The 15,402-nt window shown below is 36.4% G+C and overlaps 1 protein-coding gene across 3 annotated transcripts in view; it reads left to right on the forward strand.

The window, feature by feature from the left end:
* LOC5578053 (zinc transporter ZIP11) overlaps nt 1-15,402 on the forward strand; it is a 17,665-nt gene continuing 2,263 nt past the window's right edge. Inside the window, exons 1-2 of one of the 3 annotated variants that reach the window (XM_001663625.2) lie at nt 1-280; nt 1,483-1,553. The gene's annotated coding sequence lies outside the window, so the exon portion shown is untranslated. Of the gene's footprint in view, nt 281-474; nt 689-1,168; nt 1,411-1,482; nt 1,554-15,402 lie in introns of those variants that run through there. The other 2 variants (XM_021840266.1, XM_021840267.1) reach the window with 2 other exon arrangements.

Below are 15,402 nucleotides of genomic sequence, written 5' to 3' on the forward strand. Positions count from 1 at the left end.
CGATTGGTGAAATACAGTGAAACAGGCGGTTCTTACTAGTAAGCGTTCCCACTGTGTGTGCCATTCATCGCAGTATTGTGCGTCGAACATCGGCCCTGATTGGTGTGTCTTCTTCAGTCGCACATCGTTGGTTACTGGATGAGACAGGGAAGAGCCGATCCCATCGGAAGGAGCATGACTGTGTAGGGCAAATCAGTTCTCTGGAAAAACAATGGATACTTTTCCGGCCGCGTAGAACATTTTCATTGATCCACTGGTGCAGCCACCGGAAGAAGTAAAGGTAAGTTTGCACCAGTTCAGCCATTCGCCTCTATGGGAAGAGTTCTGCAGAAATATCACACTTTGCTGACGAAGTCAGAATCCACACATCGACGGCTATGTGCAGACCGTTCCTCCGTTTCTGATTGACCACGTAATACAAACAATTATCATTTTAATCTCCATCCATCATTCGAGACGTTGTGTGTTTTCACTCCAGATAGAGCAACTAAGTAGCCTTTCGGGAGCATTCGTCGCATCTTCGTTTCAACACGGGACACTTGTTCGATGCACTCCTATCTGATTTCAAAATCAAAACAAGGCGTTCGGAGCCTTGAAGCGAGGTGAATGTCTTCTCACGGAGACGGCTTCCAATAGAATCTGCAATGTGCAATCCCAGCAGGCCATCCATTTCGGTTTTGTTAGTTGGGTAAGACAAGACGCTGCTCGATTATTGCTTTATGGCTGCTCAGTGCTCAGTTGGTAGTAAGGTTGCTTAGTTCGGGTGATAAGAAACGCTAAAGACATGGCCTACTGCCGCAAGATGTGGGAGTTTTATCAATTTCACGCCGTAGCTCACGTACGCTTGGCCAAATGTAATTAGCTATGAATTGCTCTTGGCCGAGGGGATCGCCTGGTTTTAAACAGTGACGGGATTTTTTTTGGATTTTGCACAAATCATTCTGATACAGTTTGACGTAAAGGCAATCGCTTCCTCGAACGAGTTTGGCGAATCGATACGACTCGCGCTGGTAGGTTGGCGGGTTTGATTATGTAGCAAAAACTTGTTGAAGGTCAGTTGAGCACAGTCGCCTGCGATTGAAGAGCCCCTCGTTTGGAAGCGGATCGCAGTGATCTAGGATAGCGTTTATAATATTTGCTTTTCTAGAGGAGCAACATTCGCGCAAAGGGTGCCGTAAATTAGAGCTAAGTTAGTGTTTTAGAGCCAGCAGCATCCAAGTTGGGGCAGTGCCGTGATGTAGAATATTTCATCTATATAAAGATGGGTCCTGGGCATTGTCGAGACTTACAAGCGTTCCGGCTGGGACTCACGGGTGGCACGTTTCATTTCCGCGCTTTTCAAGTCTCTGTTTCGTAAAATTTGCCTCGGGTTGGCCTTGACCCTCTGATGAGTAATATTATACTTTTTGGGTAGGATCAGTTATTCAATTGCTTTGTATTATTGTTATTGCATACATTTACTTATTATTGTTTCAATTTTAGGACCACGACGAAACGCTTGGTAACAATCCAGAAGATTTCCAACATTAGCTCTTTGAGGCCGATTATATGACGTGAGTATCTATGTTTTCTATGGTAATTGGTTAAGAACTATTTATTATTTTGAGCAACGTTCGAATCTGCCTATCACTTTTTTTTCGTAATTAACTGACCATTTTTATCAAAAACATCTGCTTAACTTTAGTTTGTTTGGGAGCAATTTTTGAGGACATAGGATATTAATTTGTTTATAGATTTAAAGAAGGAATAATTCTGGGCAATCATGAGTGTATCGGAAGTAAGTTTAATCATATTCAATAAAAAAAACAATGAATGGATCTTCTAAACTAGCAAAACACATCGAATCCCACCGGTCGAGGATCTGTTCTGGTTTTCTTGACTGCCCAAGGCAAAGAATTAAAGTGTTTCAAAATATCGTTACACCGTTCACTACAGAGAGGCAGTCACTATAATATAAATTGACACATATACGACACGTTGATGGCCTTCCTCCATCTATACACTTCCCCAATACAGTCGTGGGGAAGCGATGTGGGTATGATAGGCAAACAGTTTCAACACAATATAAATCGCCTCGCTCTGCGCGCGTGTGTAGTAACATGAGATGGAAGGATGTGGGTTATGAAAAAAGTCTGCGTGATCTGTGGGGATTTGAATTCGAAACTTGTAATCAACTGAGTTATTGGGTCACCAAGTGGCTCGGTAGCTTACTTGGTATAGCGCTCGTCTAGCGTACAAGAGTCCTGGGTTCAAATCCCAGCCAAGCAAGAGGATTTTTTTTTCATTATTTCACTCATAATTTATCCATCTTTACCACGCGTAATGAGTAGAATAATTTAATTTGTATAGTTGAACACGATTCTCAAAAAATGGCGATATTTATTTTATCAAAAGTATCTGCATTTCATTGAAACTACAATCGTTGGAAAATGTTGAATTTTCAAGGGTGTTCTCTTCATAGTAACTCCATTGAACCAATCTAATGCCAGAGGCCAGTGATGCATTTTAAACTGAACGCGAGCCAAAAGTGTACTGAACTCGTTCTAATTTTGCACGAGAACCTAGTAGACATTGAACTCTCGTGCATGATTCTGCAGTTGCTCATGAACGGCCCGTTCCCATCGAAATGCACATTGAAGTTAAAAAAAAAAAGTACAAATATATGGCACCTTAAACATCTTTGAAAAACTTTGCAGCATTGAAATAAGTCGTGTGTCTGCCATGACGACAGTTTTCATTCCGCGTTCAATTTTCAGCTCGCACGGGATCAAATTTTTGAACTGCTCAATGTTCAAGCCTACTTGATCCCTCGTTCAAAGGTTTGAACTGGATCGCAAACTGAACGCGTTCAAATGCAACACTGCCAGAGGCAATCGCTTAAAGCAAAATTCAAATGTTCTTCAAATTGAAATGTTTAAAAACTTAATTATAAGATGCAAAAACCGGGATCCGATGGCTGAAAAATTGTTCACTTTTTCCAATTGATAGGGGTTTGTTTTGTAATTTCGAAATTTATGTTTAATGGCAAAAGCGAACATCATTTCTTACCTAGATAACTTTTTTTTTTTTTTAAATTTTGTTTACCTCAAAATATTTTATTGTTCAAAATTATTTATAAAAATTTATTGGCCTATCATAAGCTTCATATAATTTTTAAGATTTGGCATAATTGCTATATGGCCTACATATATCGTACAGTTCATACAGTTATGCCATTGCATTGATCCTAAATATTGCAACCGCTGGTATTTGAAATCGTACCTATTGATATTTTACTAAAACATATTTGTAGTTTGCTGATAAATCAAAAACTGCCGTCATCGAGGGTGGAAATTGGTCATAACGCGTCTGTCCAAATAGATAGGAAATATTTTTTTATAAATGGTTTACATAATGCCGTTTTGCATAATGGCATTTGGCATAACGACCATTGGACATAATACAAAAAAAATAGTTTTTTTTTGTTTAAATACTAAACTTTGCAACAGAAGTGCTTGAAACGAAAATAATGCTTGCCTAAGATTAGTAAATTTGATGAAAAAAGACGCTAAATAAACTTGATTTACTTTGTACTCGAGCTCGAATGGCAGTTTGTGATTGCTTTTTCCAGTAATTTTGTATTTAAACAAACTCTTGATAGCTTGGGACTAACAGGCATCATCGGTGTATAGTGCTACGAGATATTTTTGCAGAATTGCAGAATAATGAAAAACATAAAGAGGAGTTGATCTTGCATTTAGCTTACCCACAGTCGAAGGTATAAGTAAGTGATAGATAGATTTGGGTTTATGACCTTCTGCTTCTAAATCAGAAGCCATAGCATTAGACCACTAATTTTGTTTGAGTTGATGGAAATAGGCACAAGGTGACGATGATGATTTGAAGAAGAAGCGGCAGTTTAAAGATAGAAGCGTTGAACTCCTAAAAATGTATATATTTATTCTCTGTGATCAACTTTGATTGATATAGGGTCGATAGGGGCAGTATGGTCCACCTAAGCAAAATGTCTTGAAAAGCATAGAAACACAATACAATTTAATCATTCCATAAGGTTAATTTGTAGTTCGAAATATCTTCTTTCATTCTTCTTCTTCTTGGCATTTACGTCCGCACTGGGACAGAGCCTGCTTCTCAGCGTAGTGTTCTTATGAGCACTTCCACAGTTATTGACTGAGAGCTTTCTTTGCCAAATTTGCCATTTTCGCATTCGTATATCGTGTGGCAGGTACGATGATACTCAATGCCCAGGGAAGTCAAGAAAATTTTTTTTACGAAAAGATCCTGGACCGACCGGGAATCGAACCCAGACACCTTCAGCATGGCTTTGCTTTGTAGCCGTGAACTCTAACCACTCGACTAAGGAAGGTCTTTCATACCACAGTTGAATTTTGTTAAAAAGGTTACTTAGAATTTTCTTGTGAGCATTTTTGAAAAACATTATTTTGTGTGTGGTTTTACTCTGTACGGGGCGAAATGGTCCCCGCTACGGGGCAATATGAGCCATCATACCAAACCTTATTATTTTAATTAGAAAAATCGTTTCCAAGACATAATTTGGAAAAAGACAATATGTATGAGAAGGTTTTGTACTAAAACTGGGTTAAAGTCTGATTTGAATAATGAAATTGTATGTTTTTCCGACAGTTCAATGAATTACGGTTCTAAGAGCTTCATTTTTCAAACACTGTTGTTCAAATAAGTTTGACCAGTTAAAAATCACGTGCGGTTATATAATATTGCAATGAAACTGCAAAAATGGCATGCAAATGATTGGCATTGATTGTTTATTTACGTGATAAGATAGCTTTGATTAGCTATGACCATATTGCCCCGTTCCTACATGTTTTATATAAGTTCTGTTTTGATTAAAAATTTATTTTAGTATCTATAAAATTTCGTGTACATCATGCCTATAGATAGTATACAAAAAAATTGAAAACAATAGACAAAACTTTATGCAAAGCTTATTTTTACATCCAAAATCATATAAGATTTTCGTAGTAACATACACATTTAAGATTTTCATGAATATATGAAGTATAAAATAAGAATTTTGCATGGTTTCCACGGTGGTGGCTAGTTGAAGCATACTTTATGATGTCCTAAGGTTATCAGGATCCAAATCGGTTGTTTAAGCTCAAACGAAGGGTGGCCCATAATACCCCGTATGACCATACTGCCCCGCTTTCCCCGAATTCACCTTCATTCGAACAAAAGTGATCAGGTAAATTCAAAAGAAAAGCACATATTCGAAAGAAGGAGTGTTAAAGTGTTATATAAAGTTAGTTGCGAATCAATAGATTACTTGTGACATGTAATCCTCTTAAAATTTTCCTTTTTTAGAACATTGGCGGTTCTTTTAACTAAAAGCGCAATCACCTATCACGACCGGGAGATACAGAGCAAATCCTACCAGCATCCAATGCTGTTATTGCTCATCAAATCTTAATCTTTTTGGTGGCAAAGCTGTTAAGCTTATTTTACGAGTGAAAGTGTGGAAGTGCTCATAAGAACACTAATCTGAGAAGCAGGCTTTGTTACAGCTGGGACGTATTCTTCCATGTATTCTTTGGTGTCGGCACTCTTCAGATTATTGTTTTTTTTTAAGATTATTGAAAGATAATTATCCATACAATCATTTAACAGATACAAGTATCAAGGACCCGTGCACTGCACTGTAGCACTTCATCCTTGATTTCAATAGGGTAGTGTAGAGGCCAACCATTTCCCGGCATCTGGCCGGTCACTTCCAATCCGAAGAATCTCCTGTGTTCTTCCCAGTTCGATTCCATCTCTTCTGTCCGCGCCGGTTTCCATCGAATCCTCACTTTCGCAGCTACCGCGTTGAAAGTCTCTCCCTGTCAAAATGTTACACGCTTACTTCCGATCACTCAACTTGATAGCATAGCATAGCAGCATAGCATAGACTGACTGTATATGTCAATGGTTGCTACTCCGTGATTGATCGGAACTGGTAAGAATTGCACTACGATCCAAATGAATAAGGGATGGGAGTTTCCGCTTACTCTCGAAGTGTAATTTTAGCAGATCAAATATTATTGATCAATAACGGCGCCGGCCAAGTCCTTACAGTCAGTTGGGATGGGGAAGGAATGTTAGAGTGTAATGATTGTTGCTTCTAGAGACCGAGAATATCTCTGCATCTCCACAATCACCACGGGAAGGGTGTTTATTAGTGAGGGAGGAAAAGATATGGGAGCCACCTCTGGTCGATGATGCGATCCATGGAGAAGGGGGAAATATACGACTTATATTTAAAGCTACGTCAACATCTATAATGTCGAACAATTCAAAAGATGTTTGTAATAATGACGAATACTGAAAATTACATGTATACATTTTAAATTATATGAAACAGAAATAATGCCGATACTTGTAGTGACGAACCATACATAGTTTGTTTGAAAATTACATATGAGTATTACTGTGCATTTTGTCTCGATATGGTAGAAGTTTTAAAATATACGTCAACATTTACAATGTCGAACAATTCAAAAGATAAGTTTTAATAATGTCAAAAAGAGAAAAATATATGTATATTGAAGTTGTATAAGAAAAAAGCATAATGCCGACACTTATAGTGACGAACCATACAAAGTTGTTTTAATATTACTTAAAAGTTTCGCTTTCAAGAAAATATGTGATATCACAAGCATGAAACGAACTCACCAGTTGGTAATCCATCCTCGACTGAACACAAAACTGACACTGACAGCAAAACTTCTTGGCGTTCCGACAACAAACCGTTTTGCTTGTGCCTTCCCAAATACCTACCCAGCAAGACGCTCTAAAACAGAAAAAAAAATCTTCGGAAACGAAACCACGCGCAAAACTATGAGCAAAATCTATCCGACGACGCAAAACCAAACCGCCCTGCTTGGGCTTCACGAAGCACTACCTAGCAAGACGCTCCAAAACAGGGAAAAAAAAATCTCCAGCGACAAAAACACGCGCGAAACCGTGAGCCATATCTATCGGACGATGCAAAACCGAACTGTCCTGCTTGGGCTTCACGAAGCACTCTACTTCCGATCACTCAACTTAATACACGATAAACCTAAAGTAGTCAGTATAATCATAGAGGGAACCCTACAGGTAGAACTTCACGAAGCGGCTATAGTCATCGATGAAGCATAGCATAGCATAGCATAGACTGACTGTACATGTCAATGGTTGCTACTCCGTGATTGATCAGAACTGGTAATAATTGCACTGCGATTAGGCTTACCAGATGAAAATTTTGAAAAGGAGGACATTTCCTATGACATTTTTTTGACAGGAGGACATTTTTTTTTTTCAAAAACTTGAGATGCTCTGGCCTTGTCCTTGGAATCATAGAGCATGTTTCAAAAATTTTTAAAACTTTTTGCTTAAAACATGGTCCGGAAATCGACATCACGACCTTCTGTTAAGTAAGCTGACGCAGATGACATTGATTCTTCTCTAACATCCCTAAACGACACCAACCAGTATTGAATCTGATTTTTATTATATCAAACTCAATATCCCCGAATTCACCATAACCACAAATAATTCATTACCCAGAATTTGGCATAGAAATTCAGGGTAGTAGTTCTTTTGAGATTTACCACAGCGGTTCATAATTCAATTGATTTTTATTCAAATTCATAATTTCTAAAAACCATAAGAAACGAATAACTCGTGGTTTGGTGGACAAGTAGTGACGGTACAAGTAATCGTTTTCCGAGGAGTCAGGGGGCAAATAAAGCCAAAAAGAGAACTAGGGTAATGATGTTAGGTGTGTTAAAGTTCGGAGTAAAACATACATACATATCTAAAATATTTCGAAAATTATTCTAAGGTATTGTTATCTAACAAAAAATACAAAAAGAAATGTGAATATATTGATATTTTTTATGAAAAACAACGGATCGGAAAAAAAATTTGACAACACAAGCATGATAAAATCTCGTTTTACCCTAATTCTTACAGCTTGAATCTTGTTTCAAAATAGAAATGCTGAAATATTTGAAAAATAGAGAAGGAAATTATATGAATAAATTTCAAATATTACTTTAAAAAAGGAGGACATTTTGAGTCCAAGGGAGGACGGGAGGACATGTGATCAAAAAGGAGGACATGTCCTCCCAAGGGATACCATCTGGTAAGCCTATTCGTAGAAGACTTAAAACAAACGTCGACATTCATAATGTCGAACAATTCAAAAAATATTTTAAGTAATGTCAAAAATTTTATATGTTTATTAGAATTTTATAAAACAGGCATTATGCCGACACTTGTAGTGACAAATCATACAAAGTTTGATTGAATATTACAAAAGAGTTTCGCTTTCATGAAAAAATGTGTTATCATAAGCATGAAACGAGCTCACCAGTTGGTAATCCATCCTCGACTGAACACGAATATCTTTTCGCACTCACACAGCGCGAACAGCAAAACTTCTCGGCGCCCCGAAACGAACCGTCTTGCTTGAGCTTTCCAAAACACTCATATTTTACTGAATATGTGAATTAACGTTTTAAACTCATGCGTAAACTATTGAGGCTATTCAGAACATTATGATAGGTAAGCAATTTCTGATATTTATCAGCCATTATTGCATAATACAGCAAAAGATTGTTAACCTGTTAACTTCATCTTCGTAACAAGTTGGAGGCGTGCAATCTCTTTTTGAAATTTTTAGTGGAAAAAAGTTGCGAAAAATAATTTTCTGTACCACTTTTAAGTTGTCCTATCTGACAGTGTCGAACCGAAATAAAAAAAAAGTTTTAGAATTGGCGTAGTCCTAAAAATAACTGAGGGCCCTAAGTCGAGTCGAGCAAAATGACTCGACTGAAGTCACTCGAAGCGGGTCCAGTCATCGATGAAGCATACAAAGTATGTTGCCCCATTATGACTCACTGGGGTCACTGGCCCGCATACATCCCTAACCTAACTTAACCTAAACATATAACGCATTAATCGTGGCAATAGAAGATTGTAACGATTTTTGCCTGAAATTATTGATTATTTTATTTGACATTTGTTACAATGTTTCAACATTGGATATCCTATGTAACTCATTGGTACTATACCAGGGAGGAAGCCTCAGAATCATTTTCAAAATTTTATTTTGAATTCTCTGCAGAGCTTTCTTCCTGGTATTACAACAGCTAGTCCATATTGGTACAGCATACAACATGGCTGGCCTGAAAATTTGTTTGAATATCAAAAGCTTGTTCTTAAGACAAAGTTTTGATTTTCTATTAATAAGGGGATAGAGACATTTTACATATTTGTTACATTTGGCTTGAATGCCCTCAATGTGATTTTTGAAAGTTAAATTCTTATCTAGCATGAGTCCTAGATACTTAACTTCATCTGACCAATTTATTGGAACCCCTCTCATCGTGACAACATGTCTACTTGAAGGTTTCAAATAAAGAGCTTTTGGTTTATGTGGGAATATTATTAGTTGAGTTTTGGAAGCATTAGGAGAAATCTTCCATTTTTGCAAGTATGTATGTATGTATGTATGTAGGTAGCCACCATCTTTGCTTGAGTCTTGCTCTGCTTGCGGTTCCACTCAACAGTGAGGTCAAATTTCATTACCAAACTGATTTCAACATACTGCTGTATGAAGGGCCAAAAGGGGGGTGGCGGACCCGTAAGCAGAGACACTTACGCGAAACCCGCGGGAAGTAGAGAATCTCCTTCCAACAGTATGATCCAACAGATTGAGTATTGGAATTTGCAGTACTTGTCGAGCTTTCCACGAGATGGTTTGTTAGAAGAAGGGCGCGTCAAATCGATTACAACTGTTGGAGAGAAAAGTATTACTCGCAAGCGACTAACATTTTTCCTCCTGACTCCGATTGGCACTCCACTTCATTGTCCAGTTGCAACTTCAATGATGCCCTGATGCTCCCTCCCTTCCCAGTATATTATCAATGTTATATAGTATAATATATAATATAATATATAGTATCAAATGTAATATAATCAAATTAAACATAATATAATATAATGTAATATAATGTAGTATTTGTAATCTCCCGACTTAGTGTCCTGAAAATGGCTAAAACCTTAAATGTACGATGTACAGGGCATATTCCACTAGTTCCATGAAACAATCCTGTAAAAACAAAGTTCGCGTAACGTAAAAACAAAGTTCGCGTAACGTTCAGTTATTGTCCAGCTGTAACTTCAATGTTGCTCTGATGTTCCGTCCCCTTTGCAGTAAATTGTCAATATAGTACAGATGTTATATAGTATAAAGTATTAATATATGAAAGAATTCAATGCAATTGAATGTAATATGATATAGAAAACATTATATATTTTAATAAAACATAACGTAATATTCTGCAAAACGCCAACCCCAGTATCCTGAAAATGACTAAAGCTATAAATGTATGCTGGATAACAATAACCAATCCTGTAAAAACGAAGTTCGCGTCTCGTTCAGGAACTACAACTCATTGTAAAGTTGCGTCTTTAATCTTCCTCTGATACTTCTTCTTTTCCCAGTACATTGTCAATATAGTACATATGATATATAGTATATAGCATAATATGAAATAATATGGAACAATATAATATAATATAATATAATATAATATAATATAATACAATATAATATAATATAATATAATATAATATAATATAATATAATATAATATAATATAATATAATATAATATAATATAATATAATATAATATAATATAATATAATATAATATAATACAATATAATATAATATAATATAATACAATATAATATAATATAATATAATATAATTTAATATAATATAATATAATATAATATAATATGATACAATATAGCATAATTTAAAACAACATAATATAATACAATATAATATAATACAATATAATATAATAAAATATAATATAATATAAAACAATATAATAAGATATAATGTAATGAAATATGATATAACATTATATTATGTAATACGCCGACCATAGTACACTGAAAATCACTGAAGTTGGAAGTGTACAGGGCATATAGTAAGAATTCCAAATAACAATGATGTAACCACGACGTTTGTGTCAAGTTGTGTTGGGACATAAATACCAGAATTGCGAATACATGTATATTATTGTAAATTAAATGGTATAAATATCATGTTCTTCCGTTGGATTTAAAAATTTAATATGTAATATAAGAACTACGATAGAAAATGCAAGAAACTATTGATTATCCTCCTTTTTGGTTAATTTCAACCCTAAACGCTGAACAAATAATGATTACAATTTTGGATCGAGGTGCACAAAAAACTACAAATATTATATTTCGCGCATAACGGTACTTCCAGATTTATCCCGGTGCCCCAGAAGAATTAGTAGTGATCACCTAAGCACCGGTGTACACAAAATGCATTCCTGCACAAAAAACTACAACTTTTTTATTTCGTGCATAACGGTACCTCCAGATTCATCTTGGTGCCCCAGGAGAAACGGTAGTGAACATCTAAGGACCGGGAAGCACAAAATGCATTCCTGTATATATTTATAATATCTTATTATGTATATAGAAATGGAATTAATGCCCAAATAAGGAGAAATCTTCCATTTTTGCAAGTATGAAGAAAAAATATCCAAACTTTTTTGCAATCGACTACAGATGACACGCAGGCTTCGTCCTTTGGCGGAGAGGCCTGTGTCATCCGCAAACAAAGATTTTTGACATCCCTGAGGTAACGCAGGTAAGTCAGATGCTAAAATATTGTATAATATTGGTCCCAAAATGCTGCCTTGTGGAACACCAGCTCTTACAGGAAGTATTTCAGATCTGGAGTAGATAACTTTGAATTATTCTAACAATGTATGTTGGAAAATTAAAGTTTTTTAATTTTACGATCAAACCTTCATGCCAAACACTGTCGAATGCTTTTTCTATGCCTAGAAGAGCAAGACCAGTAGAGTAGCCTTCAGATTTGTTGGAACGGATCAAATTTGTTACACGTAAAAGTTGATGAGTGGTCGAATGTTCATGGCGGAATCCGAACTGTTCATTGGCAAAAATTGAATTCTCGTTGATGTGGGCCATCATTCTGTTCAAAATAACCTTTTCAAAAAGTTTACTGATGGAGGAAAGCAAACTGATTGGACGATAGCTAGAAGCTTCTGCAGGATTTTTGTCTGGTTTCAAAATTGGAACAACCTTAGCATTTTTCCATTTGTCAGGAAAATATGCTAATTGAAAACATTTGTTAAATATATCAACTAAAAATGATAAGCTACTTTCTGGAAGTTTCTTGATGAGGATGTAGAAAATTCCATCATCGCCAGGAGCTTTCATATTTTTGAATTTTTTAATAATAGTTCTCACTTCTTCCAAATCAGTCTCCCAGGCATTTTCGAAAACGTTCTCTTGATTGAGAATATTTTCGAACTCCTGAGTAACTTGATTTTCAATTGGACTAGTAAGTCCTAAATTAAAATTGTGCGCACTTTCAAACTGCATAGCAAGTTTTTGAGCTTTTTCGCAATTAGTTAGTAATAATTTGTTTTCCTCTTTCAATGCCGGTATTGGCTTCTGAGGTTTTTTCAAGATTTTAGATAATTTCCAAAAGAGTCCAATTGAGAAATTTTATTTTCAAAATTTTTGTTTCTTAAATCTGCAAAACGTTTCTTGATTTCTTTCTGCAAATCCTGCCATATAATTTTCATAGCAGGATCACGAGTGCGTTGAAATTGCCTTCTCCTCACGTTTTTAAGACGGATCAAGAGTTTAAGATCATCGTCTATAATCACGGATTCAAATTTTACTTCACATTTTGGAATTGCAATGTTTCTGGCTTCAACAATGGAATTTGTTAAAGTTTCAAGAGCATTGTCAATATCAATTTTAGTTTCTAAAGAAATGTTAACATCAAGATTAGAGTCAACATACGTTTCATATATATTCCAGTCGGCTCGTAAATAATTGAAAGTGGAGCTGATAGGATTGAGAATCGCTTCATGCGATATTTGAAATGTAACAGGGACATGATCAGAATCAAAATCAGCATGAGTAACTAATTGGCTACAAAGATGACTAGAGTCGGTTAAGACCAAGTCAATCGTAGATGGATTTCTAGAAGAGGAAAAACATGTAGGGCTATCAGGGTATTGAATTGAGAAATATCCTGAAGAGCACTCATCAAATAAAATTCTGCCGTTGGAATTACTTTGAGAATTATTCCATGACCGATGTTTGGCATTAAAGTCACCAATGACAAAAAATTTTGACTTATTGCGAGTTAATTTTCGCAAGTCAGTTTGAAGCCAATTAACTTGCTGTCCAGAGCATTGAAAAGGCAAATAGGCAGCTATGAAAGTATATTTACCAAACTGTGTTTCAACAGAAACACCTAAAGTTTCAAAAACTTTAGTTTCAAATGATGAAAACAGTTGATGTTTTATACGCCTATGAATGATGATTGCAACTCCCCCACATGCCCCATCAAGTCTATCATTACGATAAACAAAAAAGTTAGGATCTTTTTTAAATTTGGATCCAGGTTTTAAATAAATTTCGGTAATAACTGCTATATGCACGTTATTAGCTGTAAGAAAATTAAACAGCTCGTCCTCTTTACCATTCAGAGAACGAGCATTCCAATTTAAAATATTTAAATTATTATTTGGATCCATTAGAAAAACGTAATCCAATAACAATTTTATTTGTAAATTTTTACACCTACTTGGACTGCTTCAGTCATAGTGGTGGCTTTGAACATTGCATCAATCATTAGATTCAATTGTTCAGTTAGAAAATTAAAATCAGAGGCAGACATATCATCTGATGATTTCCCATTGGAATTTTCGGTAGACGAAGAAGCGGGGTAGGAGTTACCTGTGGCGGTAGGGTTTTTTCCATTTGATTTGAAACAAGTAGAATGGGTACTCATGGAACGAACAGGGGAAGAGTTCAAATTACCTGCTACGATATCGGCAAAGGATTTACCGTGGGTAGATACATTCGAAATTGAAAGATTCGAACGGCTACCCGACGGATTAAAATTTGTTTGTGAATGAGCATGATTATGATCTTCCTGGTGGGTATGATTCCTAATCAAGCGATCGTTAACTGAAAAATGAGCATTGTTCGATACTCTACCAGGCAAATTCCGGAAACGACCGTTATCGTAACGGATATTATCCTTCATCTGCTTGGCACGAGCCTCAACGACTCTTTTGCGTGAAATGCATTCCCAAAAGTTAGCTTTGTGAGGGCCCTTGCAATTGGCGCATTGAAATTTTCTGGTATCTTCTTTCACAGGACAGTCGTCCTTAGCGTGAGAAGAACCTCCGCAAATCATGCATTTAGCATCCATGCGACAATTTTTTGTACCATGACCCCACTTTTGGCACCGACGGCACTGAGTGGGGTTCTGGTAATTTCCTCCAGGTTTCTGGAAATGTTCCCACGTCACACGGACATCGAACATAAGTTTAGCTTTTTCTAAAGCTTTAATATTATTTAGTTCTTTTTTGTTAAAGTGAACTAAATAATATTCTTGAGAAAGCCCTTTCCGAACAATGCCAGATTGGGTTCTCTTTTTCATAATGATAACTTGGACTGGGGAAAATCCAAGTAAATCATTTATTCCATTTTTGATCTCTTCAGGTGACTTATAGTCACTTGAGAGACCTTTCAAGACGACTTTGAACAAACGTTCAGTTTTGTCGTCATAAGTAAAAAATCTGTGCTTCTTCTCTTCAAGATATCTGAGAAGAAGTTCGCGATCTTTAAGAGTTTCCGGCAAAACGCGACAGTCTCCTTACTTTGCGATTTGGAAGGAAACCTTGATTCCCCTAATGGAGTTCAAGATCTCCTGCCTAAATCCCCCAAATTCGGAACAACTGACCACGAAAGGCGGCACTCTTTGCTTCCTCACTTGAATCAAAGAGCCTGGGCTAGAGGCTGCTTCGATTTGGTGTTCGGAAAATTTGTCTAGAGCATCGAACTGATTGCTCATTTCAATACAATTATTCATTTCACCCTTGGAAGAAACTTCGCATTCCGGGGAAGCGTCCTTTCTTCCATTCTTGCCACGTGTAGTGACAGTTTTAAAACCCACTTTTTTGGAAGGAAGTAGTGAATTCAGAGATTCACCCTTCCTTTTGTTAGTTGTTGATACCATGTTTAGTTAATAAACGAGAAAGACGTGACCTTCGAAAGGTTTTTTCCCAAGACGGTGTCCAAGAAGGATTACCACCGCTAGCTTTCGCCAACGGGTCCAACGAAAAATCGAAGGCACGGGTCCAAACAAGGATCGTAAAGGGATCAATAGTAGAAAAAATAGTACTGAAAAGTACTGTTTTGGTAGCACTGAAAAGTACCGTTTTTAATTTTAGCACTGAAAAGTACTGTTTGTGTAGCACTGAAAAGTACTGTTTTATTGCTTTA

This window comes from Aedes aegypti, chromosome 2 (genome assembly GCF_002204515.2).
Source record: "Aedes aegypti strain LVP_AGWG chromosome 2, AaegL5.0 Primary Assembly, whole genome shotgun sequence".
In the NCBI taxonomy this organism is placed as follows: domain Eukaryota; kingdom Metazoa; phylum Arthropoda; class Insecta; order Diptera; family Culicidae; genus Aedes; species Aedes aegypti.